The sequence below is a fragment of the Lichenostomus cassidix genome, chromosome 5 (genome assembly GCF_008360975.1).
Source record: "Lichenostomus cassidix isolate B80296 chromosome 5, HeHo_3.0, whole genome shotgun sequence".
NCBI classification, from domain to species: Eukaryota; Metazoa; Chordata; class Aves; order Passeriformes; family Meliphagidae; genus Lichenostomus; species Lichenostomus cassidix.
Window position 1 is genome coordinate 31,701,584 of NC_139486.1, and position 25,018 is coordinate 31,726,601.

General features: G+C 37.6%; 2 long non-coding RNA genes across 2 annotated transcripts in view; one reads left to right on the top strand and one right to left on the bottom strand.

The window, feature by feature from the left end:
- LOC146436269 (uncharacterized) overlaps positions 1-7,133 on the top strand; it is a 28,614-nt gene extending 21,481 nt beyond the window's left edge. Inside the window, exons 4-6 of the long non-coding RNA XR_014852604.1 lie at positions 4,895-5,040; positions 6,094-6,181; positions 7,050-7,133. This is a non-coding gene — a long non-coding RNA (uncharacterized LOC146436269). The remainder of the gene's footprint in view (positions 1-4,894; positions 5,041-6,093; positions 6,182-7,049) is intronic.
- LOC146436270 (uncharacterized) overlaps positions 1-25,018 on the bottom strand; it is a 54,921-nt gene that overhangs the window by 2,114 nt on the left and 27,789 nt on the right. Inside the window, exon 3 of the long non-coding RNA XR_014852605.1 lies at positions 1,300-1,362. This is a non-coding gene — a long non-coding RNA (uncharacterized LOC146436270). The remainder of the gene's footprint in view (positions 1-1,299; positions 1,363-25,018) is intronic.

Below are 25,018 nucleotides of genomic sequence, written 5' to 3' on the forward strand. Positions count from 1 at the left end.
ACTCAGTACAGAACTGGGATGGACTGAGCAGCCAAACTTGGCCAGGAACCTCCCTCTAGGAATGTCAGGAATGCCCTCAGCATTCATTCAGCAGGAAGCTATTGGCTAAAGTCACACGTCAGCAATTGCATAAGTTTCCTTAACGAAGCAATTTGGGTCTCTTCAGAACAGAGATGGGCTTCTTAGTTACGTGGGTAGATGGTGATTTGTTTTCAATTATATTAAATCCTCTAAATAAGACATCAGCTTTTGCATATCTATTTTTGTTTGCTTCTTGTGTATGAATTAGTGCTGTCTTTTGGCCCTACTGTAGCTGATACGTATTTTTTAAATAATTTTGATATATTTGAATCTAGCAATAGTCACAATTTCTTCTTGGAGTCATCTAGGTGGAATGGCACATCAGTATGATAAGCAGTGATAGGTTAAAAGACTAAAATTTTACTTCCTTGATGTTAAAAACTATAAAGGTAATAAATGATGCAGGTAAATGCACAGTGAGAGACAGTCAACAGTGAAGAAGGACTACAAATTTACTTCTGAGACTCAGTTACAATCCATTTGGAATGTGAATATGATTTGACAGTGAGAAAGAAAACATAAACCTTTAACTTAGGGTTTTGTTTTTCTGGGGTTATTGTTTTGACTTGTGGGTTTGGTTTTTTGGGGTTTTTTTTTTTTGTTTGGTTTGTTTTTTGGTTTTTTGGGGGATGTTTTGTGGTTTGTTTTGTTTTGTTTTTGTTGGGTTGGTTGGTTTGTTGGGTTTTTTTTGGTTGACTTGTTAGTTGGTTGGTTTTTGGTTTTTGTTGTTGTTTTTTTTTAATAAATATGTGTATTGGTAAATGGATAGATTAAGATACCAAGAGGTAAAATTTCGAGGCTGCCCATAAGTGGCTGCATTAGAAAAGAGGTCAAAGAAATACAAATAAATTTTCAAATGTGCCTTCCTCTGACTTGCTCAGGGCTTGCTCCTGTAAATGCTGTGCACTTGTGCCTAAAGGCACTAGTCTATTTACTTCAATGGTATTAACCCTGCATGTAAATCTAAACAATCTGCAAAGTTCTCCGAAGATATGGCATCCTGCAAGCTCAAGCATTTGCAGCAGCTAGTGTACAGCCTAGTGACACAGAAAGAACTATTGGCAAAACCAAGTTTTTCTGTCCTTTTCAAAGATAGCATGATCCACTGAGAGATTTTATGAATTAAGGCCATACTCGAAAGCAGTGGTTAGTGAAGCACACACACATTGCTCCTTTCTCATCTTATGGGGAATGAACATCTAGCATATTGTTTCTTACCATGATGGGAGGTTTGTATTCAGTTGCCATGGTTTTTGTTGTCTTGTAGGTAGATTCATAAGCCTGAGAATACAAAATTCTCCATTAAAAAAACATAGAAGTCCATCATCATCTCTGCATGAATGTATCTTTAATTATGATATTTGACAAGAGGTAAATATATATGCATAGGATAGCAGAGCAGAGCAGCACTCACTGAAGTGGGTTCCTACCACAGCTGCCTGATGCAGAGTGAGATGATTTTGTTTCTTTACTCTGCAACTTCTAAGTTGCAGAGTAACTGTCAAATTCAGGTGTTTCCTCCATTGCTTTTGAATCATGAGAACACACACAAAAAACCCCCAAACACAAAAAAGAGCCCACATTTGCCTACTGAAGGTTGAAACATAACAAATCTTGCTATGGTTGAGCAATAATGGTTTAATTGGGACAGCAGTTTTCTTCAAATCCTAAATCACTGTATACATGTGAGTTTTGCTTTTCTGTATGTAGAGTATAGCTAAAAGGAGATGTATGACATTTTAGATGCTTTTACTTTACCACAGAAGCAGCTCATAGTATTCTGTGCTTATACAGGCTATGACCCAATATATGACCTAGGGCTAAAACTTCAATGAATGTTCAGATACCTAGATATTAGCTTTATTTTAACTGGCCTGGTACACTGTCAGTTCCTCATGATTTGACTAGAAGCCAGACATTTTCCACATTAGACAAAGAGTGTTTATGTGTCAAAATACAAATGAAAAAAATACGGCTTTTGGTCAGTAGCATCATATTAAAATACAATATACATAAACACATTCATATGTATGTATATTCTCATATGTATGTATATTCATATGTATGTATAGAGACTATCATTCCAATTTCTGCATGGTCTCTATTTTGAGTAAAATCATTCTTACTTCTTAGATGAAAGTATCTACTTCACACTCATCTTCTCCAAGCTGGATTTTTACACATAATTTCTGATTACACTGGGCTTCCTCTGAGAAAGTAGGACAGTAGGCCAAGAATGGCCTAAATTTCACTTACTAGACAACTGAAGTAATCCAATCTCTTTTATTGTTAAATTCTGTTTAGACTGACAGATGAAAAAGAGGCATTAGGGAGATGATATTTTTTATTTACTTAATAATGAGAATAGAAGCCAGGTTACATCATCTTTGCTGTCTCTCTTTTCATTGGTAGAAACTCATGTAGTTCATAATTTCTTCATAGAATGGTGAAGAGTTAACACACACTCCTTTGCAGCAGAATTGCCTCAGAATAGATCTCACCAGACATAATTTTTATTGATTAAAGTGAAATCAGCCTGAGAAATGCTGCTTCATTTCACATTTTCTTGTGAGAGCAAGTTGTAACTTTTGTATGTACGATAGATTGCTGTTGAAAAATATAACAATCTCCCTATAATCTGGAAAGAGAAAGAGCTGTCTATTCCTCTTCTTCATGTCTGCACTGACATGCACATGTATTGAGTATCTTATTCTTCTTGTAAGCTTTTTCTCAATCAGCTGCTCCTGCCTCCTGATCAATATAGGCCAGATATTGATTCTGTATATTGGCAAGATATGTTGTCTGCTTTGCTCTATGCACGATAGGCATTGGTGAGCAGCCTTTTGCATTCACCCATATGCTAATTGTATGATTGCACAAGATGCCAGTATTTTTGTTGGCCTGCTTTGGCTCCATGTTCATCCAGCTCACACCCTCCCAGCAGGCTTGGTCTGTTGTGTTGACAAAAGAGCAAAGAGAAGATAACAGATTCCAGCTGCTCCAGAGGTGCAGTAGGATTGTTTAATATTCGTAGTGTAATTGAGATAGCAAACAAGTGGCATTACAGGAACAATAACACTGGAAATGGTTCTAGATTTGAAAGTAGTTCCAAAGGGTTTCTTAAAGGTAGAACAGCGCATACCATAAGTAGTCGTGCATCTAACTGTAAGATGAACATAGAGACACAGAACTATATTGTCTGGCAAGAATATCTGGAATTCACCTAGTCCATTGTATTCATAGCAGACTGATCATACGGTATTTTTTGGCAGCATCAGCAAGGTAAATGTAAAGATCACTTACAAGACCAGCTCTGTAAAGCATAATAAAGAGTAAATTATTTTCCTATAGTCAACTGATCCAGAGAACAGAAGAACATTACTAAAGTGTTACAACACTAATGAGGAGTAAAATAGCTGAGAAATTGCTACTTCTGCTATGTTGCTTCTGAGCTACAGTGTAGTAAATAGGTAAAAAAAATCCCAAAAAATTTAGCTTGTAGTCAGGAGTATCCAAGCCAACAGTAAAAAATATAGAAGCTTTTACTGTTTGTTAAACAAACAAACAAACAAAAAGTCAGACAAACCATGTAACATCAGTATCCCCATGCACCAGCTGGAGCATGTTGTGATTGGTTCAACAAAACCTGCATTAAAATAGCTATCCATTCTACAGTATAAAAGCTGAGAGATTCTGAGACACTTCTATCCATTCTGCAGCTGAAAGAACTAAAATAATCTGTTCTGATTTGAGGTAGGATAATAACATTTTTCATTGTTTTGGAATGTTTGGGATACACTAATAATGGGAGAAATCCGGATGATCATTGACAGTGGCATGGAATAGTAGTTTGTTATAAGCCTTTTATAGATTTGGCTGCTTATCTTCATGTCATAAAAGGCAAAACCAAAAATGTCTGGAACACAGATCAGCAAATTGGCTATTGCCTTTAACTGGTCATTGGGTACAAAACTACAAGAAGGTAATAAAAAACTATAAAACATCTGCTCTTATATGCAACCTTACTCCAGAAACTTCCAGAGTTGCCCAGAGTTGAAGATTAGTCAAACTTTTTGCTTTTACCTGCTCAAAAGATAAAATGAATAGAATTGCAAGGATAAAGGTAACCCAAGAAAGTTTTGCCTTGAGTTTTCCATACATTAGTCCTTGATTTCTTGGAAATGTAAGTGATCTTGCTATAAATATACAGTAGCCAGCATCTAATAAAAACATCTATATACATACATCTGGTTTCAATATTAAAGTGACATTTATATAACCTCCAGTGTATTACTTAATGGAGGATGACAATGATACTGAAAAAGGACTTTTTAAATGGTATTTTTGAGATATAATAAACAAATATACATATTTTTAATTGGCTCCACTATTCTGTGTAGATTTCAAATAACTGCTGGTGCCATTCTTACTAAAATTTACTTCATACTGAAGAACTGAAATACATACACTCATAGAAAGGTTTGGGTCAGAAGGGACCTTAAAGATCATGTAGTTCCCAGCCCCCTTCCACTAGACCATGTTGCTCAAAGCCCCGTCCAACCTGGCCTTGAACACTTCCAGGGATGTGGCTTCCACAGTGTCTCTGGGTAATCTCTGCCTGTGTCTCACCACCCTTAAAATAAAGAATTTCTGCCTAGTAGCTAAGCTAAACCTCCCTCCTTCAGTTTAAAACCATTCCCTCATGTCCTATCCATATATGCCAATGTAAAAAGTCCCTCTCCAGATTTCTTGTATAATTTTTCAGCTATTGGAAGATGTCAATGAAGTGTCCCCTCAATCTTCTCTTCCCCAGACTGGATGAACCCAGCTCTCACAGCCGGTTTTCAGAGGAGTGATGTTTCAGTTCTCATCATCTTCATGGCCCTCCTCTGGACATGCTCCAGCAAATTCCATGTTGTCCTCATGCTGAGAGCCCCAGCATGGGACACACTACTCCAGGTGGGGAGTCATGAGAGCAGTTGAATGGGAAAATCATCTCCCTCAACCTGCTGGCTACATTTCTTTTGATGCAGCCCAGAATGTGGTTGGCTTTCTGGGCTGCAAATGGTTGTATTGAGGTTGTATTGAGCTTCTTGTCACTCAATGTCCCCAAGTCCTTCTCCTCAGGGCTGCTTTCAATCCATTCTCCACCCAGCCTATACCTATGTTTGGAATTGCCCCAAGCCAGGTGCAGGACTCTGCACTTGACTTTCCTGAAATTCATGAGGTTTTCACAGGCCCACCTCTCCAGTCTGTCCTTCTGGATGGCATCCTTTCCCTCCAGTGTGTCGACGGCACCACACAGCTCGGTGTCACCAGCAAACTTTCTGAGGGTCCCACTGTCCATGTCACCAAAAGAGGTGTTAAATGCTGCCAGTCCCAGCCCTGACCCCTGAGGAACATCCACTCCTCACTGGTCTCCATTTGGATGTAGAGCCATTGAGAGCAACTCTTTGAATGTGACCATCTGATTTTTTTGTCCACTGATTGGTCCATCCATCAAATTCACATCTCTCCAGTTTAGAGACAAGGATGTCATGTGGGAAAGTTTAAAATGCTTTGGACAAGTCCAAGCAGAAGAAATCAATTACCTGCTGTATCCACCAACACAGTCATACCACTGTGGAAACCCACTAAATTTGTCAGGCACCGTTTCCTCTCAGTGAAGCCATTTTGGCTGTCACCAATCACCTCCTTATTTTCAATGTGCCTTAGCTTCCAGGAGGATGTAGGTTATATACTCCTTTGTTCACCTTAGGTGAGAAGCAATGATTCCCAAATTTGACATTATGTGGAAATCAAAACAGTTCAAGGCTTTTACTTTAGTCTGTCTTAATTTGTATTCTTTTATTTATGAGAAAGTATGCACAGCAAAAATATCTGTTATTCTAGTGACTGTAGGTTACACTGAGGTGGAATATTGTCTGCTTCCAAGCTTGCCTCTCTTTCTTCTATGCTTCGTCAGGGAATAATGTACTGTTTTAATGCTGCTTATCTAACTTATTTTTGCAGTACCATTGTCCTACTGGAAGTTTAAAGATGGAGAAGGAAATACTTGCTCCCAAAAAGCAGAAACTGAACTCTTCCAAAAGTTTGTAATGTAAGAAATTATTATCTCCCTTTTACTGTGGTTTGTTGAAGCTTGTTTTCTTCCATGTGTTTTAATAAACTGTGGTATTTAGCAATGCATTCAATAAATTAGTTAAAATTTATCTTCTTTAGATGCCAATTATTAATTAATTTTGTGTACTCAAAGAATTTGTTTTATTCCACTACCACAACTACAGCTTCACACAAAACCAATTCCTAGTTAAACCCTCCTTTTACTTCAGCATTTATTCAATGAGAAGTTGTCTATTGTCTTGCAATCAACAAAGTGAGCATGTTCATCAATTAATGGATATATTTAGATACCTTTCTTAAAAACTTAGTCCCCTTTGTTTGGTTATTAAGAAGCAAAATAGCTCTTAAATATTAAAGCAGTTTTTTCAGATGACGTGTTGCTTATTTTTTAAAATAGGTTGGCAAAGTGAGACAGACATGCCAGAATACTGTAGTTACACCACAGTCAAGGCCATTCCATGTCCTTATTTTCCCTGTAGAGAGCAGTGCTCCTCTGGGTTCATTCTCTTATGAACATTTCCAGACCACGTAGATCAGATGTTTGTGCCTAAATGATCAAGCATTGCCACTTGCGCATGTCTGATATTCAAGCTTGGCGTAATTTTTCATGTCAAGCAGGTGGTATGTTCTGGGAAAACAAAACATCATGCTTCTTCAGTGCATCATGACCTTTTCAGCCACCCTTTCTTTGGAGGCTCTGACACAGACTGACAGCATCTTCCCCATCTGACATGACACCATCAGTGCCTCTTTCAGAAAGATTTTCTTCACAGTAAATGTGTTTTTGTTTGTTCCAGTGAATCTGATAATGCCAGAAATTAATCTTTTCCAATCTTGTTTCCTAGATGCATGACTGCAGAGGGAGGAATTTAAACAGAAACCAGAGCTGCAGACTATTCATCACGGACATATTTTATATACACAGTTAGGATTCCTTTACCAAGCTTGTACATTAGTATATTCAATTTACTTTATGCAGAGCTCACTTCCCAGACATTGTTCAGCCCACTGTCTGGGCAATGACTTTCCCTGCCTTTATTTGTCATTTAACAATAGAGTAAAAATTTCTCATCTCTCGTATTAACTGACTGTTTCCTCTACAGTAGGACTGTGAAACTTACAGCTCATCACCCTTTATTTCCTACAAGTTACAAGAAGTTTTTCTTTATATTAAAATTAGACGACTTGAAAAAGTAGGAAAACATGGCCTACTAACAGTGTTTGAAAGGTTTCTTCAGTCCTTAAGAAAGAATAGCGTCCTCATACATGCTCTGTGGCAACTCATTAAAAAGAATGTGCAAAATGCACAAAGAGCAAAGCCAGGATGAGGTCCTGACATGTTGGATACTATGCCCTTAGCCAGAGAAAACTTTCACCGGCTTTCATGCACCAGAGAGAACATGTATGGTGCCAGTTTATAATCTCAGTTTCACCAGTTCACAGTGCTGAAATTACACTTCTTTCAGCTGCTGCTAGAATTGGAACTGATTTCAAGTAACAAGGACGTGTCTTACAAAATATTTCAGTAACACTACTTTAATGTGATGATATTTTGATCCAAAAGAAGCAGAAAGCAAAAGAGTTAATGTATTCTACACTTATTTTCATCAAGTTCAGTGACAAGTAAAATCTGAGCTCAGCTGTCAAGCAGACAGCTCAGCTTTGTAATGATGGAAGATGGAACCTGTTCATTTCCTTGCATTCCTCATTATGGCCAACAATTCATTCTCTAAAATTATGACTGTGGAAAAAGTTAGAAATGTTTCAATTGATTCACTTCTCATTTATAAGTCAGGAATTTACTCCACAGATATAAACAAAGTCTCAGCATTATGCAATCACATAAATCACACTATAACTGGTACTCTACATTTATGTTGTCCTGAGTAGTCTTACATTACTTTAAATGTATAAATTCCTCATTATTCAAGTTTTGCATTGTTTTGCAGAAGTTTATATCTAAAAACTGCAGCAAGGAATTTATCAGGGTAACAGAAGTTCATATTGAAATTCAAATTATTCAAACTGAAAGGATCTTCTGAAGCTTTAGTTTCTTTGATTTATAGCCCAAAAATAAAAAAAAAACAGTAGCTGCAAATAATACATTACAACAAAGCCCAATAACTTTGTCTCTCTTATAATCTCAGTTTTGTTGTTTTTCTTGGAGTCTCACTGCATGAAGTTTTATCTATGAATTAAACTCTTGGAAATAAACTTGCTGAAATCACAATTAGAGTAAAATATTTATGTGATGATTTTTGTGAGAAGTTCGGTAAATATGTTGTCATCAGTTAGAGTCTCAAGAAAACATCTCAGGATTTTTTCTCTTCAACTTGGAAAAATATGATTCAGTCATGGACAAGAAAATTATGCTTGAAAAAACAGCTTCCAGCAGGTCTGCACAGGAGCACCTTCACTGTGCTGCTCAGTTTTTAAAACTTTCATAGTATGGTCATATTCCTTTGACACTTCCCACAGTTGATACTTGGACAGTCTTTTAAAGACTCCCTCGGTCTTCCTTCCCTATACTGATCCCATTTGTACCTCCTCATCACTTTCTTCTCCCTGTCTCCCTATCCTTTGTGGAATTTTAGCTTGATGGTTTATTGCTTTTTGTCTTATTCATCCTGTCTTCTCCCAGATGCAAAAATTAAGATCCCCTTTCACACTCTTCTTTTTTACCTTCTCCCATTACTTGACTTCACACTTTTTCTTCCCAATCCTTCCTTGTTCACCACTCCTGTTTCTATTTCCATACTGTCCTACCACCTTTCCTAACTTGCAGCTACCTTGTCTGGCCTAGGAGTGCTTCTTCACTCATGTCCTCTTCCATGGATCACATCTTGCTTGTTTAGGTTCTGGTATCTTTTACAAATAGCCATTGTCCTGATACTGGCTGATAGATCCACTTCAGTTCTCCACTAATCTCTCTTCAACAGCCTCCCTTCTCCCACCCCTTGACTTCTGAGGTGTTTGGGTCCTTGTTTTCTGCTTCCAGATACTGGCTAGCATCTGATCAATGCTCCCAGGGACTGCTGCAGGATAGATAAACCCATGGCTAAATAAATAAATAAATAGCATACATCATATTTCATTGTGAGTAAAAAACAAGCTGCTATTTTTTTAAAGCTTTTCTTAAAAGCCTCAAATGCCTACGAGTTAGATATAAATCAGAATTCAGAACACACTGGAAATCTGAGAGATTAAGAAGCTTTGCACTGAGTATTATAGATAGGGAGCCCGGGTCCATGCTGGAATCCTTCCAGGTTTTGTGGCTTAACTGAATACCAAGATAGAAAAGAATTGACTTTGTATCATTTACAAACAAGGAGTAAAAAGGAAAGGGAAAATTAAAATTTCAATGGAAACCATAAGTCTGCAAGTCTGGGCAGCTGCATTCAAAGCTTTAACTGCGTGGTCAGAGAAAACATCCACTCAGGGTCAGCTGCTGACAAAAAAGCAAATAAGATGTCAGACTTTATAAAGATTGAGTCCGGAATTAATGGGGAAAAAAATAGACGACTTCATGGTCTAAAGTAATGGTACAACTTCACCTCACATATTTTGATTAAATCTTCATATTCCATCCTAAAAAAAGGGGATTGCAGTATTATAGCATGTCTAATAAAGAAGAAAAGAGTACATAAACTGTTTTTTAAAGTTTATAGACTGCACATGCTCAAAGTGGTTGTTATCTGTGTGGGGACAGAAACCAGGATCTTCACGAGAGCATCTCCTATCATGAATGTAGTTCAGTTTGGATAATTAGGTATTCCCACAGGCTACTATTTCAGTAATGTCTAAAGAGATTTTGAAAATCCTTTGAAATAAAGGGTGCTGTAAAAATCTAGATTAATATTTTTTTCCTGCAGGTAATATTTATGGTAACTTTGCCATTTTTCAGATTTCCAGTGAAGGAACAGTTACTGGCTTAATGTTTAACTCTGCATATTTACATAAAGCTTTTCCATGTTACTCCTCATTCCTAAGAAATAAAGCATGCTTGTTTAAAAAAATTCTGAGGCACATTCCAGTAAATTTTAATTTTTAACCTTTTCCTTGCTTTCTATTTATATTACACAAATACAAAGTTTAAAAGCTCAGAAAATCTGTGTAACTGCAGTTAAGCCAACTGCATCATATTTATTCTCCTTATGTTTTCATTGGTCATTTCAGAAACTCACTTTGAGAGTGAGAAATTTTTTAACTTCCAGTCTAAATTCATGCTTTATTCTTCACATTGTATGTCTCTTTCCTCCTCACAGATGCTTATTCTGGCTATGGCTCAAGAAAAGAACTGTCGATCTTCTCTACTTATGTTTATCTAGATTTGATAAACTGTGTAATTTTGTTACAGTAACCTAAGTTTCCACAAACATGGGAGAGCAGAACTGTGCACATTTTTTCATTTTGGATATGTAATCCAGGCTGTGTGGAAAAAAACTTAATACATTCTCTAGAAAGTGCCTCTCCTAATATATCCTACATTTGCCTAGATGTTTGACTTTTTTTCCTGGAGATGTAGCTGTTGTGTTTAACCAACCTGATTGACTCCTACAATGGGACAACTGGACAGCTGAGAGCAGTGGATGTTGTCTACCTGGACCTGAGCAAGGCTTTTGACCCTCTCCCATGATATCCTCACAGACAAGCTCAAGGACTGTGGGATGGATGTGCAGACAGTGAAGTGTTTTGAGAACTGGCTGAACGGCAGAGCTCAGAGGGCTGTGATCATTGGCACAGGGTCTAGCTGGAGTCTCGTCACCAATGGTGTCTCCCAGGGTTCAATAGTGGGCCCAGAATTGTTTAATTTATTCATTGATTTCTTGGATGAAGGGGAGATGCCTCCTCAGCAAGTCCACTGAAGACACAAAGCTGGGAGGAGTGGCTGATACCCCAGAGGTGAGGCTGCCCCAGTGCAGAGCAGAGGAGGACAATCCCCTCACTTGCCAGGCTGCTGATGCTGTGCCTGATGGCCCCAGGACACACTTGGCCCTCCTGGCTGCCAGGGCACTGCTGACTCATGTCCAACTTGCCACAGACCAGGACATCCAGGTCCCTTTCCACAGCATTGCTCTCCAGCCTCTCATTTCCCAGTCTGTTTGTACCTCCAGGGTTGCCCATCTCAGGTGCAGAATTCATCAGCTGCTAAACTTCAGACACTTGGTGATTGCCCATCTCTCTAAAAGCTTTGCTGAAGTCCAAAGACATTACATCTGCTGGCTTTCCTAGATCAATTAGGTGGGTTGCCCTGTTGTAGAAGGAAGCCAGGTTTGATAAGCAGGGATTCCCTCTCATGAAGCTATGCTGGCTGTGACTGAGGACTGAATTGTCCTCTGGGTATTTCTCAATAGTTTCCAGAATAATCTTTTCCATGATTAAATCAAGCAATAAAGTGAGACTAACAGGCCTGTAGCTTCCAGGGTCCTCCTTCTTTGCCCTCCTTGAAAAGTGGGACAATGCTTGAAAAGTATTGAGAGAACCTTTGCTATGACATCAACCAGCTCCTTGAGGATTCTCAGATCAGGCCCCATAGATTTGTAGGGATCCAGCTGGAGCAGCAGATCCCACACAAGTTCAGGGTCAGCTCTGTAAAACTCTCTTAAAAAGTAAGAACTAATGTGTCAACAATGCACGGAATTTTATGGATTGTTAACATATAAAAGAGAAACAAACTGCACCTGTCAGAAAGCCTAAAGGAATCTTTTAAGATTTGGAATAGACAAAATAGTCTTAGTCTGTGTTTTATTCCATAAAGACTGAAAAGTAGTTTGCAATGCTACAGATAACTCTTGTCTTCTGAGATTTAGAGTGTTATTCCAATCAATGTCTTCATAGACATAAATTATATAGTAATGATAATAATGATAATGATAGTGATAGTGATAGTGACAATAATAATAATAATAAGCACAAGAGGAATTCCAGTACACATCTGTTGTGTTTCAGACTTGAAGTCAGAACAACAAAGACATCAGCACAGCTGTAAAAGGTCACTTACGTAGCAGGCCCATGGATATCTTTCTGGCTGAGTCAATAAACAGGCATATTTAATCATGGGTTGGAAGTTGTGAGTGACAAACAGGACAAGTTGTATAAGGAAAAAATCCTACGTTACTGGAGGTGGTATAAAAGTACATTCTGAGAATTTTCTGATTCCCCCGTGAAAGAGTCACTAAACTTTCTATCAGGGAAGGATGAGTCATCTTGCTCTAAGTGAAGTAAAATTTGTTTTGGAGAAATTTGTGCCTGGTATTGTTTGTCTTTTCGTTTTTCATATCATGGTTTTCCATTTGGATTGGCACTAGACCTGGCAACTTGGAGATAGTTAGGGAATAAACTTATAGCACTTGCAATTTGAGCAAAGGAAATAAAAATAATCACTTTCTTTATGCCAGGTTTCTGATCCTACTACTACAACAGGAAAATTCAAAAGCTGATTAGGTATGATCCAAATGACACAGGCAGAGTATTACTGGAAGGTAAGCCTTATTAGGTCCATGCCTAAAAGTAAAAATTCTATTAAATAGTATATTTTTGTTTAAAGAATTCATCAAATTTAGAATTTGTTTACATTTCATAGTTCATGAAACTAAAATAACCATATGCATGACACCAAGGTACTAAGAACAAAGACAATTGTACAACAGCAATTGAGAAAAAGGTCTAATGCAACCTTTTAGCAGTTGTAAAGAATTTGAACTTCAGTTTCAAGCTTTAGAAGCTCACATACATTCCATTAATTGCCATTAAAGACATTTACTGCACACTAAGATGTCTAAGACATCCTCAAGAACTGTTTAAATCAGTATTGATAAAAATTCCTTGCACAATAAAAATGGTGGAAATGCCCAAGACCTCCAACTCCTAGCATAGCTTTTTCAAAGATTATGTTCAATCTAGTTTTGTTGTTGGTTTGTGGTTTGATTTTTTTATGCCTTATAAGAACCTGCATCAAACTTCTTGTCATTCACATAGAATGGGAAATTTGTAAGTTTAAGGCCAGGTTGGAAGGGGCTTCAAGCAAGGTGTCCCTGCCCATGACAGGAGGGTGGGATTGAAGGATCTTCAAAGGTCCCTTCCAACCAAAACCATTCTATGAAGTCTAGAGGAGGATAAAAAGAAATACACAACTTTCTGCCTTTCACTGCTTTGACTCAAATACTTTGGGACCACACCCATGAAATTACCACAGTGGAATCCAATATGGAAGTAAAAGAAATGTCTTTTGGGTAAGGTTTATTATTTTGTTTCTTTACATCATTGATAGTTGAAGCAAGCACTTCAAAGATTTAGAAAGGGGAGACTCTCCAAAGCAGGTAACGCCCTGAGGAAAAAGCAAGCATGCAGTTAAACAAATGTAATGGATCTTGTTTATCACCACGTCAGACTTTAAAGCTTATGCTACCTACCAGCCTACATCTGGAATATAAAATATCAATGTCAGCCAACACAGTAAGCTGGAGAAGTAAATCCTGTGACGTCAAAGATACAGCACATTTTATAACTGAAGTAAATAAAATTAATTCTAACGTCAAAATATATTTAGCAGTGTGCAAAAGTCATAGTATTAACTATTGTTTCAGCAGTGTTTGGGGGGTCCAAGCAATGCTTTGGCAAAGCCCTTGCATGGAGGGCTGACTGCCAAGAGCAGCTGTGCAGTGACAAGTCTGGAATGTCCTCTGAGTAAGAATGGCTGCAAATCTCCAAGGACTCTGAGAGTGGGAGGTTCTTGTATATCTTGAGAAATATGAAAGCTCCATTCAATAATTAAAAAAAATCATTAGTCATATAAGAAGGAAACACCAAAATAACCTTGTAACAATGTTGCTGTTTATTCATCCTAGAAAAACAAATTCTGTGTGTGTCCAGTACACTTCCTCTAAAGTTCACTTTTTCTGACAGCTAGCTTTATGAGGATAGAGTTCAAACAGCAGATCAAAATTTAGTAGGTTAAGCTGTATTCAGGATTCTAAGATTTCTATAATGAAATATAGCTTCATATTCCTACACACTATAATACAGTATTTTAGCTTCCTTATTGGCTGGAATTAGAGTTTTCCATATATTTCAGAAGTGTTGCTGTGCTATGTGAACACCTAATTCTGCTCTCTAGGCTCAATACAAGGGGTCACTGAGTAATGAGGTTAATCACTGTAACATCTGTATCAGTCTACTTCTCAGATTTATAAAAACAATTTCTGTACTAATGTCCTGGTTTGCTGTTTTGAAATCTAGTAACAGAACATTCCTAAAGTTATCTTCATAGAAAAATTTAAATCTACACCACAAAAGCCTTCAGAAGAAAAGTGATAAAGAAAAAAGGAGAGTATATTTGCCTGGATTTTTCATCAACTCTTATTTTCAACTGAATCATTTAAGTAACAAAACATTATTCCTGTTAATGAACTGGAACTACTTTAAGATGCAGTAGTGTTCAAAGACAGATGAGATATATTCAGGAACAAAGGACCCATTTAGAAACTGAAGTTCAACTATCTAAGTTTGAAACTACAAATATTTAACACAGAGTGATCTTCCTTCTATAGATTTTGTTGAACTGTTCCACAAAATAAATAAATTGTAAGGCATTTCTCCTAGATTTGATAGAGTGATTTTAATAAAATTATTCTACAAAACTATGTCCTACAAGACTCCATGTATCAACTTCAGGCAATCGCAGATGGCATCAGCTGATGTGCAATTTGTTGAAAACAGATTGTTCATAACCAGCCCAAGAACAGACTCCTCCATCACCAGACAGTGTTCACCAACCAAGGCCATCAATGGCAGCTCTTCTCTCCCAAGTTCAGACTGGCATCAACTAAAAAGCTGAGATGTGGCTTGGGTGTAGATTAAACATTAGGGAAAAATTCTTTACTGTGAGAGTGGTAAGGCACTGGCACAGGTTATACAGAGAAGTTGTGGATGTCCTATCCCTCAAGGTGTTTAAGTCCAAGTCGGATGGATCTCTGAGTAACCTGGTCTAGTGGAAAGTGTCCCTGTCCATGGCTGGGGGGTTGGAAATGAATGATCTTTAAGACCACTTTCAAGTCAAACCATTCTATGATTCTATGAATTCTGTTTTAAAACTGAAACACTGTTCACAGACTTTTTTTCAGCTCAGATGTATTTACGTATATAAGGTTACAGAAGTCTAAAGTTCATAATTTCATTGAACTGAATTGCAGTCTTTCTTCTTGTCTGCTGCTAGATTATTCATGTTAGCGATAATGGCATATCTTAAAACCCAAGTTACAATATTAAATATAATCTAATACATAGTGTCATCCTTGTTTATTCTTTCTAGCATCAGGGAGCTCTACAGGACCTTTACAACTAATAGGTAATGAAACATTATATTCAAGAGGCTTATCTCCAGTATGTTGAACACAACCTCACCAGAGCTGCCAGTTTTTCATATGACATATGAAAATGACACTGACATATTCATACAGGTGGTACAAGTGGGAAGTATGTGGTCATAGTTTCAGCTTTGCAGAGAGAACAAATTGACTTTCATGCAGGATTTTAATTATTTCGAAATCTGGGTTTGTCCCACTTGGTAAAAAAAGCTAAACATTTCATAATTATCTGTGAAAGGCAATGAAGCTTCAGAGTGGGAACAGTTCAGCCCCTGGGCTTCCCCAAAGCATTGCTTAGTGCTGAGTTTTCTTGAGCCACATTAGGAAAGAGATTGCCCTGAAGGCTGCTCCTGATGGACCTGTTCCAGAGCTGCCCCCTTAGGCTGCTGGAGCCCCAGACCCATAGCAGCTCCCCATCTTCCAGGCTTCTGAGGGAACCAGAGGGAAATGCCAGTGTCTCAGGAAAAGATTTCAATCTGTCTGAGCCAGCAAATTCCTACCAGAAAATGTTTTGTCAGAACTTTTGCAGTCTCTTCCAATTGTAATTAAAGGCTTATGTTTTACTATAAAAGACATCATTGTGCTGTGTGTAAAGGGCTCCTGGGTAACAGCAACAGTGTTTGGGTATTAGGGGAGGTGGGATGGCATTGGTGCTGATTCTCTCCATCCCAACTTCTAACCATAAAACATCAAACAAATTTCCTCTTGCTTTACAATTCCTTACCATAAATGAAGGTCAAAATTGCTTATAATGTCTTTCACACTGTCTGAGGATTTTGAGAAGAAATCACATCATGAAAGGTATCAGTCTGCAGCAGGAGCAGTAATGGCCCAGACCAGGGCAGGCAGGTAGCACCTGAACCCTGGTCATGCAGTGCAGTTTCTGTAATATATGACAGGAATTTCTCTCTTGTAGTGGTGGAGAACTGTTTCAATGTACCAAAAATGGTTAAATACAACTTTTGTGAAACTAATTCTCATACTTTTGCAAACTCCTTTTGCCACTTTATTGTTATATAAGAGTGATGGTTATGAAAATTTGAATATGCTTTTCTTCCTCATGACTAGAAAATTGGCATGGCCCAGTAGGATGTCGATGTAAAACATGCAAGTCAGACTTGGTCTCTAGAGCCATGCAGTTCTTTCCATGCTCTGTTTAACCTGTGCATTGCACAGAGAAAGAATCGAGTGTAAAGTATACATAACTTTGGGACACCCAACAAAATTCCTTATGGACTGCCCAATGGAATTATTTTCTTTTGTTTTCTGTTAAAAATTGAAAAATACTAAGATGAAACTTTTAAGAATAGGAGATTACATTTTTTTATCAAATAAATGCAGCAGTGAAAAGCATCTCTTAGTCCTGAAGTTGTTTGTCTTTTTCCAGGAATATATTATTCATTTATAGTGTGTGGACTTTTTTTCTGACTGCGAAGTCACATAATTATATAGAAAAAAAATTTAATTCATAGCTGTTATCCAACTAATGTATGGTGCTTGTAATGTACGGTGCCTATGAGATGTATATTGGGAGCAAAACAGCCAGTCACAGAACAGCCAGTCACAGAACAGCCAGTCACAAAACAGGGAGCCCTAGAAGACAATCCTTTAAAGGCACAATACATCTCAGTGCAGGATGCTGCAGAAGCTGCTCTCCCAAAATGCACATTGCATTAATTTGTTGTCTGCAACAACAGTTTGCATGTCATTCCTTACTGAGCTGGCCAATGGATGTAAGGTCATAATGGAAATATATTTTAAATTTGTACTATAGACTTAGTGTGGGACACTGATCACTGTTGCAAGAGAATGAGATAAGCTAAGAAAAATGGTCCCCATTAGCTTGCAATTACTAACTTGCTAATTGCTAAATTACTAACATAGAACTCAGTGCTCTTCACCTGCACTTGACCACATTTGTCTCTAAGTAACAGGAAAGGGAGGTGTAAAGAGGGAACAGCAAACAGCCAGGACAGGCTGTAGCCTTCAAGTAAGGGCCTAGATTTGATAGGGCTGCAGCTCTAATGAACACTAAGCTTTACTAGTTTAGACATCTTCCCTCGAGGTACCCATATAGCAGCAGATTTATATTTCTTTTGTGATCACATGTTGTGTAATGTTTCTTATTCTTGCTCAGTGAAGAACAGTGGTGTGCCTTATCCACTGCTTTTCACTAAACAGCTTTGTTCTTTTACCAGAGAACATGCATCCACTCCCCTGTTGGACTGAGACTTAGTCTGTTAACCTGCCAGAGAGCTGTGCTCAAAATATTAAGAGAAAAAAAGATGTAAGATATTGGGGAAAGGTCTGAACACTTTCCAGGGAGTTGAGACAATCACCTCCTAAATAAACCCGTACTAGATACCTGAGATGGATAAAGATAATATGGCTAACAACAATTCAGCTCCTCTTCTATGTTGTGTCAAACCTCACAAAGCACTGAGATCCCCCTAGAGGTGGTGGAGGTGGTGATGGAGTGAGTTTGGGCTTTGGTGGAAAGACGGTAAATCCACCATTCACTCAAACTGTAGATTTACTGCTTTACATCTTTCATAGCCAGGAGCTCTTTTTAATATGCTCACTATATTGTTTTCCATGAACTTTCCTGTCAGCTGCTTGAGGTGAGCTGTAACCTCAAGAGTGACAATCACCACAACTTGTGTTTGTGTCTAAAGCAGGATCAGTACTGGATTATACTTTACCATAGAAGTTCATGGTAAAGAACCACTGAGGAGGTTTTTTGAAAGGCATTTTGCATCCCAGTGCAATCCGAATGAAGCTAAAAGGAAAGAGAGGTTTTTGCCTTACAGTAAATTACACTGGAACAACTGCTGGTTTCTGGAAATGAGACTTCAAACCAGCATGGGCCTCCAGACCTGTGCGCACAATGGAGCTCAGGGATGACAGAAGTGAGTCAAAGCAGTCCTCCTTCTTAGAGAAAAGAGGTTTAACCATGAATCACATTACTTACATGAGATGTTTTCTTCCACAGAAGTTAGTAGACAGGCATACATATTGCCTCTGTGCCCTGAGATCATCTGAGCTGAAATTTGATGGATATAAATCCTAACTAGAGCTAGCTATAAAAAACTGATGCCCATGAAGTGCTTGACTTACCATATAGCTTTCTCAGAAGAGGAATGGAGTCAAAGGAAAAATACGGTAGAAAGTGTGCTAAGTACACTGTCAAAGTGCTGCTGAAATGACGAGACACAGGTAGTCTCCTTTGGCCTGTCCTGCTCAATGTCAGTGACAAGGAAGGCGTAATAAAGATGATGTCAGGCTAACATGAGAGCAAGTTTGTTCACAGAACTGTGATACCATGCACAGGGAATCCAAATCAACAGTGAGTCATTCTGTTGAAAGAAAGCAATTATGACAGAATTGGACAAAGGGAAAGTTTCTATACAATTTCTTAGCAATGTAGAGTGGGAGGAAAATGCCACCTCACAGGATGAACCAATGAAGACTCTAAAATGAAGAGGTAAGTAATGTTTACTGAACATTTACTGAAATCTGCCAATATTTGTATTCTAGTTTGGCATCTCTCTCCCCTCCTGACCCCTTACACACATAGAAGAGCACTTATCCTGTGATACACAGCTCAGGTGGGGAAAATACTGAAAAATATGGAATAGGGACATAAAGTACCATATACTTGCACCATTTTGGATCTGTTCCAAGAAAAAGCTTTTTGCTTTCATGCTGTGAGGCCTAAATAAGCTAAAAAAATTCTTCCCATTCTCTAACACATATAATTTGAGAACAGTTACATGAATTTACACAGCTTTAAAATATCTGCACTTCCATTGAATCAAGATCTTGCCACTTAGCATATTAGAATTTTTCAGGTTGTCAAGAAAATTATTATTTACAAGAATATATACTATTGATTCATGTGAATAATGCCAACAAACAGACAGACAGACACACACATCAGCACTTATAGCCTTCTTTTCCAGGATGGTTGCTAACTGTGCTGATCCAGTTTTTTATTACACTGTACCACCTTACTTTCTTGTACACCCTTTTCTACCTACCTGAACTCCTTTTTCTTATGTTATTCTAAAATTAAAATGTTACTGGACCAGAACTAGCATCTTCTTCAAGGGTGCAGAGTCCAGTGGAGGGAGTGTGCTGTCCAGAGAATATTATGGCTTGTAGACATGATAAAAACATCAGCAAGCAGACCATGACTTGATAAAAAAGCACACATGTTCTAATGAGATTTCTTCAATTTTAAGTGTTTAAAAAAAAAAAAAAGTGAACAAAATACTACTCTTCCAATATCATAAATAAGGATAATTTCCTTATGGGGTGACACACATTTTCCAGAAATGTGATAAACCTGTTGCATACTTACTGGACGTTCTTCACACTGTGAGGGATAAATTTCACACACCTAGAATGTCTGTAGGTTTCTGCAGATATACAACATATTATGAAAATATGAATATAATAATGCAGGCAAAGAGAAAAAAATTTTTCTGTATATTGGACTATGTCTTTATAATGTTTATATATTATTTTTACAGGTCAATTTTTTATAGCTTCTGGATTTTAAAATTGGATAAGGAAAATCTGAGTGTTTGCCAAAATGCTGGAAACAAGGGTTTGACTGTGAGTGTACCTCCTCTTTAGTGTATTTAACATGATTTTTTAATTGAGATTTTTTTTTCTAATGGGTGTAAGCACGGCAACATGACCTAACAGCATGAATTTCATGACAGGATGTTACAGCAGTGGTGGACAACTCTGATAGGAGATTTCTACTAATGTGATAGAAATCACAGTATTGTGTTCAATACCTTGAATGCATTAATACTGCAAGAGAAAATGCAACTAGCCTTAGAATTTATTATATGAGATGCTATTCTACAGGTAAAAAAACCCAACCAAAACAAAGACAACCAATTGGAATTCAAGCTTCTAATTGCTTACTATTTAACAAGTGCTGCTTTTTAAACACTTGTTGAACGTGTTGAATAAAAATGTAAACCTCTGGCCTTTTTCCTTTAAACCAGCTAAGTGTTCCGCTCTGTCTAGAAAATAAAAATTATTTGTAGCCTGGACAACTTACTTAGAGTTTCAGAGATGAAGAGAATCCAAATATATCAGCAAGGCAAAGACAACTGTTTCTCCAAGTTGTATGGAAATCAAGCACCTGCAGCTTAATACAGAGATGGTCTGATAAGATCTTTTATTTTACTTGGCTTGTGGGCTGTGATCAATCTAAAAATGCCTGAATAGCAGTTTTGTTCCTGTTCTAGGAATCCTTACATGCTTTTGAAAGGTGGCATTTTAAAGGTCATGAACGAATAGGTTAATGAATATATTTATGAAAAATTGTGTTCAAATACTTATGCAACTTTAAAAATTTCAATCATGACAGTACTAGTCAGTCTCTCTCTCTCTCTCCTGCAGGACAATTTTTTCAGTTTTGTTTTTTTATCTTCTGGGGTAAAATTCCTTCTATCTTCTTCACCAAGCCATGAATGTTGCAGAAAAAGCTGAAGTAGCGATTTTCTTGTTCTTTTTTTAATCTAGATTCCCACATGAACAAAGCCTAATGCACTTAGCAAAAAGATGAGGTTGAGCAAAGCCAAGTCAAGTATCAAGTATTGTAACATTCACATCCAAATTAAGTCTCACTCCTCATCTTGCTTTTTACATCTGTTGAAATATGGTTTCTATTATGGTTTTGGAAGATTTCCATTTACTGTAAGTTTCAGACGGTATTGATGAGGTCACTGTTTACTTTGAATAGCTCTTTGATAGGAAAAAAGAGAGTACAATGGAACATTCAGGAAGCATGGCATGTAATACATTATTAAATTAATCATATGAGAGTTGTATTGAGACATAACCTCTCTTTAGCCCTAGGGCACAGCCTGAGGGGACAGCTGTCCCACAGCTCTGCATGACAGCAGGTTCTCATGTAATTGCAACAAGTGATGCTGATTGTTGATAGATAACAGCCATGTGAGCTCTGCCTGCTCAAGCCACTGTGTACAGCTGTATAAACCAGAGAAGCAGACTGGGGAACAATGGGCTAAGGCGTGCTCCACACACACATGCCTTTCAGAGGGTATTTCTGCAGCTAATGTTTTGGTAGCAGAAGACACACTCCTCATGTGAACTGGAAGTGTCTTCCCATGCTTTCCTGGTAGGCTCCTGAGAAAAGACTTGGATTACAGTCAAAAGCCTTATCTAGGTGTTAGTCAGGCTTAGACATTCAAGTTGAGGCTCCAGAATCAATTTGAGGTTATGTGCTGACATTGAAAAGGCCACCATGCTGTTTCCAGTGTGGAAACAGTGCTGTTTCTGTGTGCCCAGCATCATCTTTAACATTCCTCACTGGGAGTCCTCCAGCAGCCAGAGTGCTGTGGTGGGCCAGAAGGGTAAAGCTCAATGACTTTTCTAAAAATTTACCCTTTTTTTTTTTTTTTTTTTTTTTTTTTAAAGTTTAGGTTAGTGTATGTGATTTGGGTTTTTATTTTTAATGACAAACATAGTTGAGAACATGAACTGAATGTAAGCAGAGACCCAGTGATGTCACCTGGAAATTATATGGAAAAAGTGTGAAGTACAGCTGTACTATATTTCTCTGCTAAAGTGCAGATAAAAAAGGATATTCATGCAGCAAGCAAATTTCATACAACTTCCAGCTAATTCACATACTGTGAGGTGTACAGTGAAGATCCCTTATTTTCCAGGGCTTGTAACTTCTTCATTTGAAGAATCATCTTTTAACTTTAGAGATAACCTGGCAGACAGCTGATAAAGTGGCCATACTTGAAAATCAAATCATCACAAAAAAGCTTTTTCTCCATGAGAATATAAATTTGGCTGAAGTGAGTTAGTGAGAATCTCCCACGACAATGGCCTTTGAATTATGTGTAAACTACTATGTTGTGGGGAAGAAAAAGGAGCAATTAAATCTATTTTCTCTGTGTAGTATATTCTTACTATATATTAAGGCAGTTCCAGGAACATGGTTTTGGTTTGTTAAAAGATATTTTAAGAAAAATAACTGTTTACTTTGTCACTTTTGCTTGTCAGAATGCTTCATGTTTAATATGGACTGCACTTGTTAAATAATCTAAATAAGCTTTGTCTCCAACACTTCTTTCAAAATGCTGCCTAAAGATGTCCTGCTATCCTTTGTCTTTTATGTACTGAAGTATTTCTGTCAATATGTACAGCATGCATGAGTAAATACACCTCAGAATTCTTTTTAGTGATGCTTCATGCACTGTTTGGGATAACCTATGAAATGCTGTGTTTGGCAATCCTTCATAAAAAATATATATTTTTTTATAACAGTAGAGATTTCCAGTTTTGTTTATGGAAAATTACAAACTTCTAAGTACTTCTGAAAAATTTAATTTAGATCCCTACATAGTGAAAACCAGGTATATTTGCTACAAATAAGAAAATTAATTTTTGTATTTAACACAAAACTTCAGTAATGTAAATATAGAAACACACTGTTAAAATGAAACCAAGGAAAGTATATTTAGAGGCAAATATTGAAGAAGAAGCATAAATAAGACAAGGATGTTTAACACAGAACAAGGCCATTAAGAAGCTCCATGTGTAAAACTGCACCTTTTCTGAGAGACCACAGATCCCTAGGGATGTGCATATCCTTGAAGTGGTTTGAAATGAAGGCTGATGGATCAGTTGGCATATACACAAGCACAGCTGCACTGCAGAGAGTTTTAGAGGAAGTAAGATTATTTTTATAACTGGAAAACTTCAAGATACGCATTTAAATTATAGGGAATTTCCAAGGGAAAAAAAGTGATATTTCCTCCAAATAATATTATTAAATCCTGAATATGTGCTTGTGAATGTATTCATATACAGCCAGAAGCGTACACAGGTATGCATATAGAGATGTAAAAGGAAATATGATCTTATGCACTAAGAAATATCACAAAAAGTTTTCAGAATATTGAACTTGATGAAAAAATTGCAAAAGACAATGCATTTCACATGACACAAATTCAGTTTTAAATCCTTTGAAAGTGATCAATACCTTTAGCAGTAAAGGAGCATATAGTTTAAAAACCTGCCGGTTTTGACATTTTGATTAATTTTTTAAAATGCATGAAATCTAGCTGATTCTTGCTACTAAGTTTCTTAGCTCTAGTCAGAGGAGAGGAATAAAAGTGGCATGCTTAAACGTAAATTTGGCTGCATTAGTAGGAAATCTACTGTAGTCATAAATGGAAAGTATTCAAGCTAAAATGTCAGTAGTAGAAGATGACAGGAGTCACTGTTAGAGGTCCAGATTTTAAATATTTACGCAAATATAATGTAACAGCGATGTGGAAAGCAAAGACATCCAAGTTTGCAGATAGCACTTAATTAGCAAGTACTGCAAATAATGAAGGAATGTACACTCAGAAGTCAGAGACTGAATGGAAAAAAAGCTTGAGCCATCAGGTGAGAGTAACACTAATAAAGATGGAGCTTTGCAAAGGCAACATCCAGAATATTTTTAATGCTAAAATTTTGTGAAAGACTCAACCTTTAAAAATTTTGGTAATAAGTAAATAGGTAGCTGTTACTGTTTGTTGTTTTAGTGTACTTTTTTTTCTTAGAGACTTCAGACTTCTAGCTCTAACGAGTTACAGAGCTGCAGTCGTTCTACTGTCCCTTGCAGGGCCTTTGGCCTTGATACACCAAAACACTAATGCATTTACAGGAATTTTGCCAAAACAGAGCCCCAAGTCACTATGCATCTCTTCCCCAAGAAAGACCCTACCAATGAAGTTCCCCATGGTGGCTGACAATCTGTTCCTTAGCACACCCAGCACAGCCTCTCTCTGGGCACTGTGTGGACAGGGAGCTTCTCTCTAGGTCTCACGCAGCAAGCTGAGGCTGTCAGAACCAAGGAGGCAGAAGGGCATTCCCATTCCCTCTTCAGCATCAAAATCCCCAGCTTAGCTAAGCTCAAGTCTCAACAAAGATAAGTGAAGAAATGGGTTCTTTTTTTGTCCACAGACATTTCTAAAATGATAGAAATGCTGCCTACTCCAACCTCCTTTTCACAGCCCTAGTTCAGGCTGGCAGTGGTTTTGTTTTAGTCAAATCTTGAAAATCTCCAGAGACATTGCCTCCTCTTCTCTGGCTGTTCCAGGGTTGTGCTACTTGATTTTAAAAGTTACTCCTTCCATTTGGTCTGAGCTCTTGGACTGCAGTTTTTGCTGGTTCTCTCTTCTTATGCTGATCGCCACTATTGAGAAGAGTTTGGCTCTGAGATTTTCCTAATTCCTTTTCAGCAGTTGCAGGTTGCATTTAGATCCCGTTCATTGACAGGCTAAGAAGCCCTTGCTTAATCAAACAGGTCTTCTGCTGGAATTCCCCACATTCTTGTGCAGCAGGGAAGTTTGTTTCTGAGTTGTCAAAGAGTTTTCTTTAAAATTTAATCTGTTATC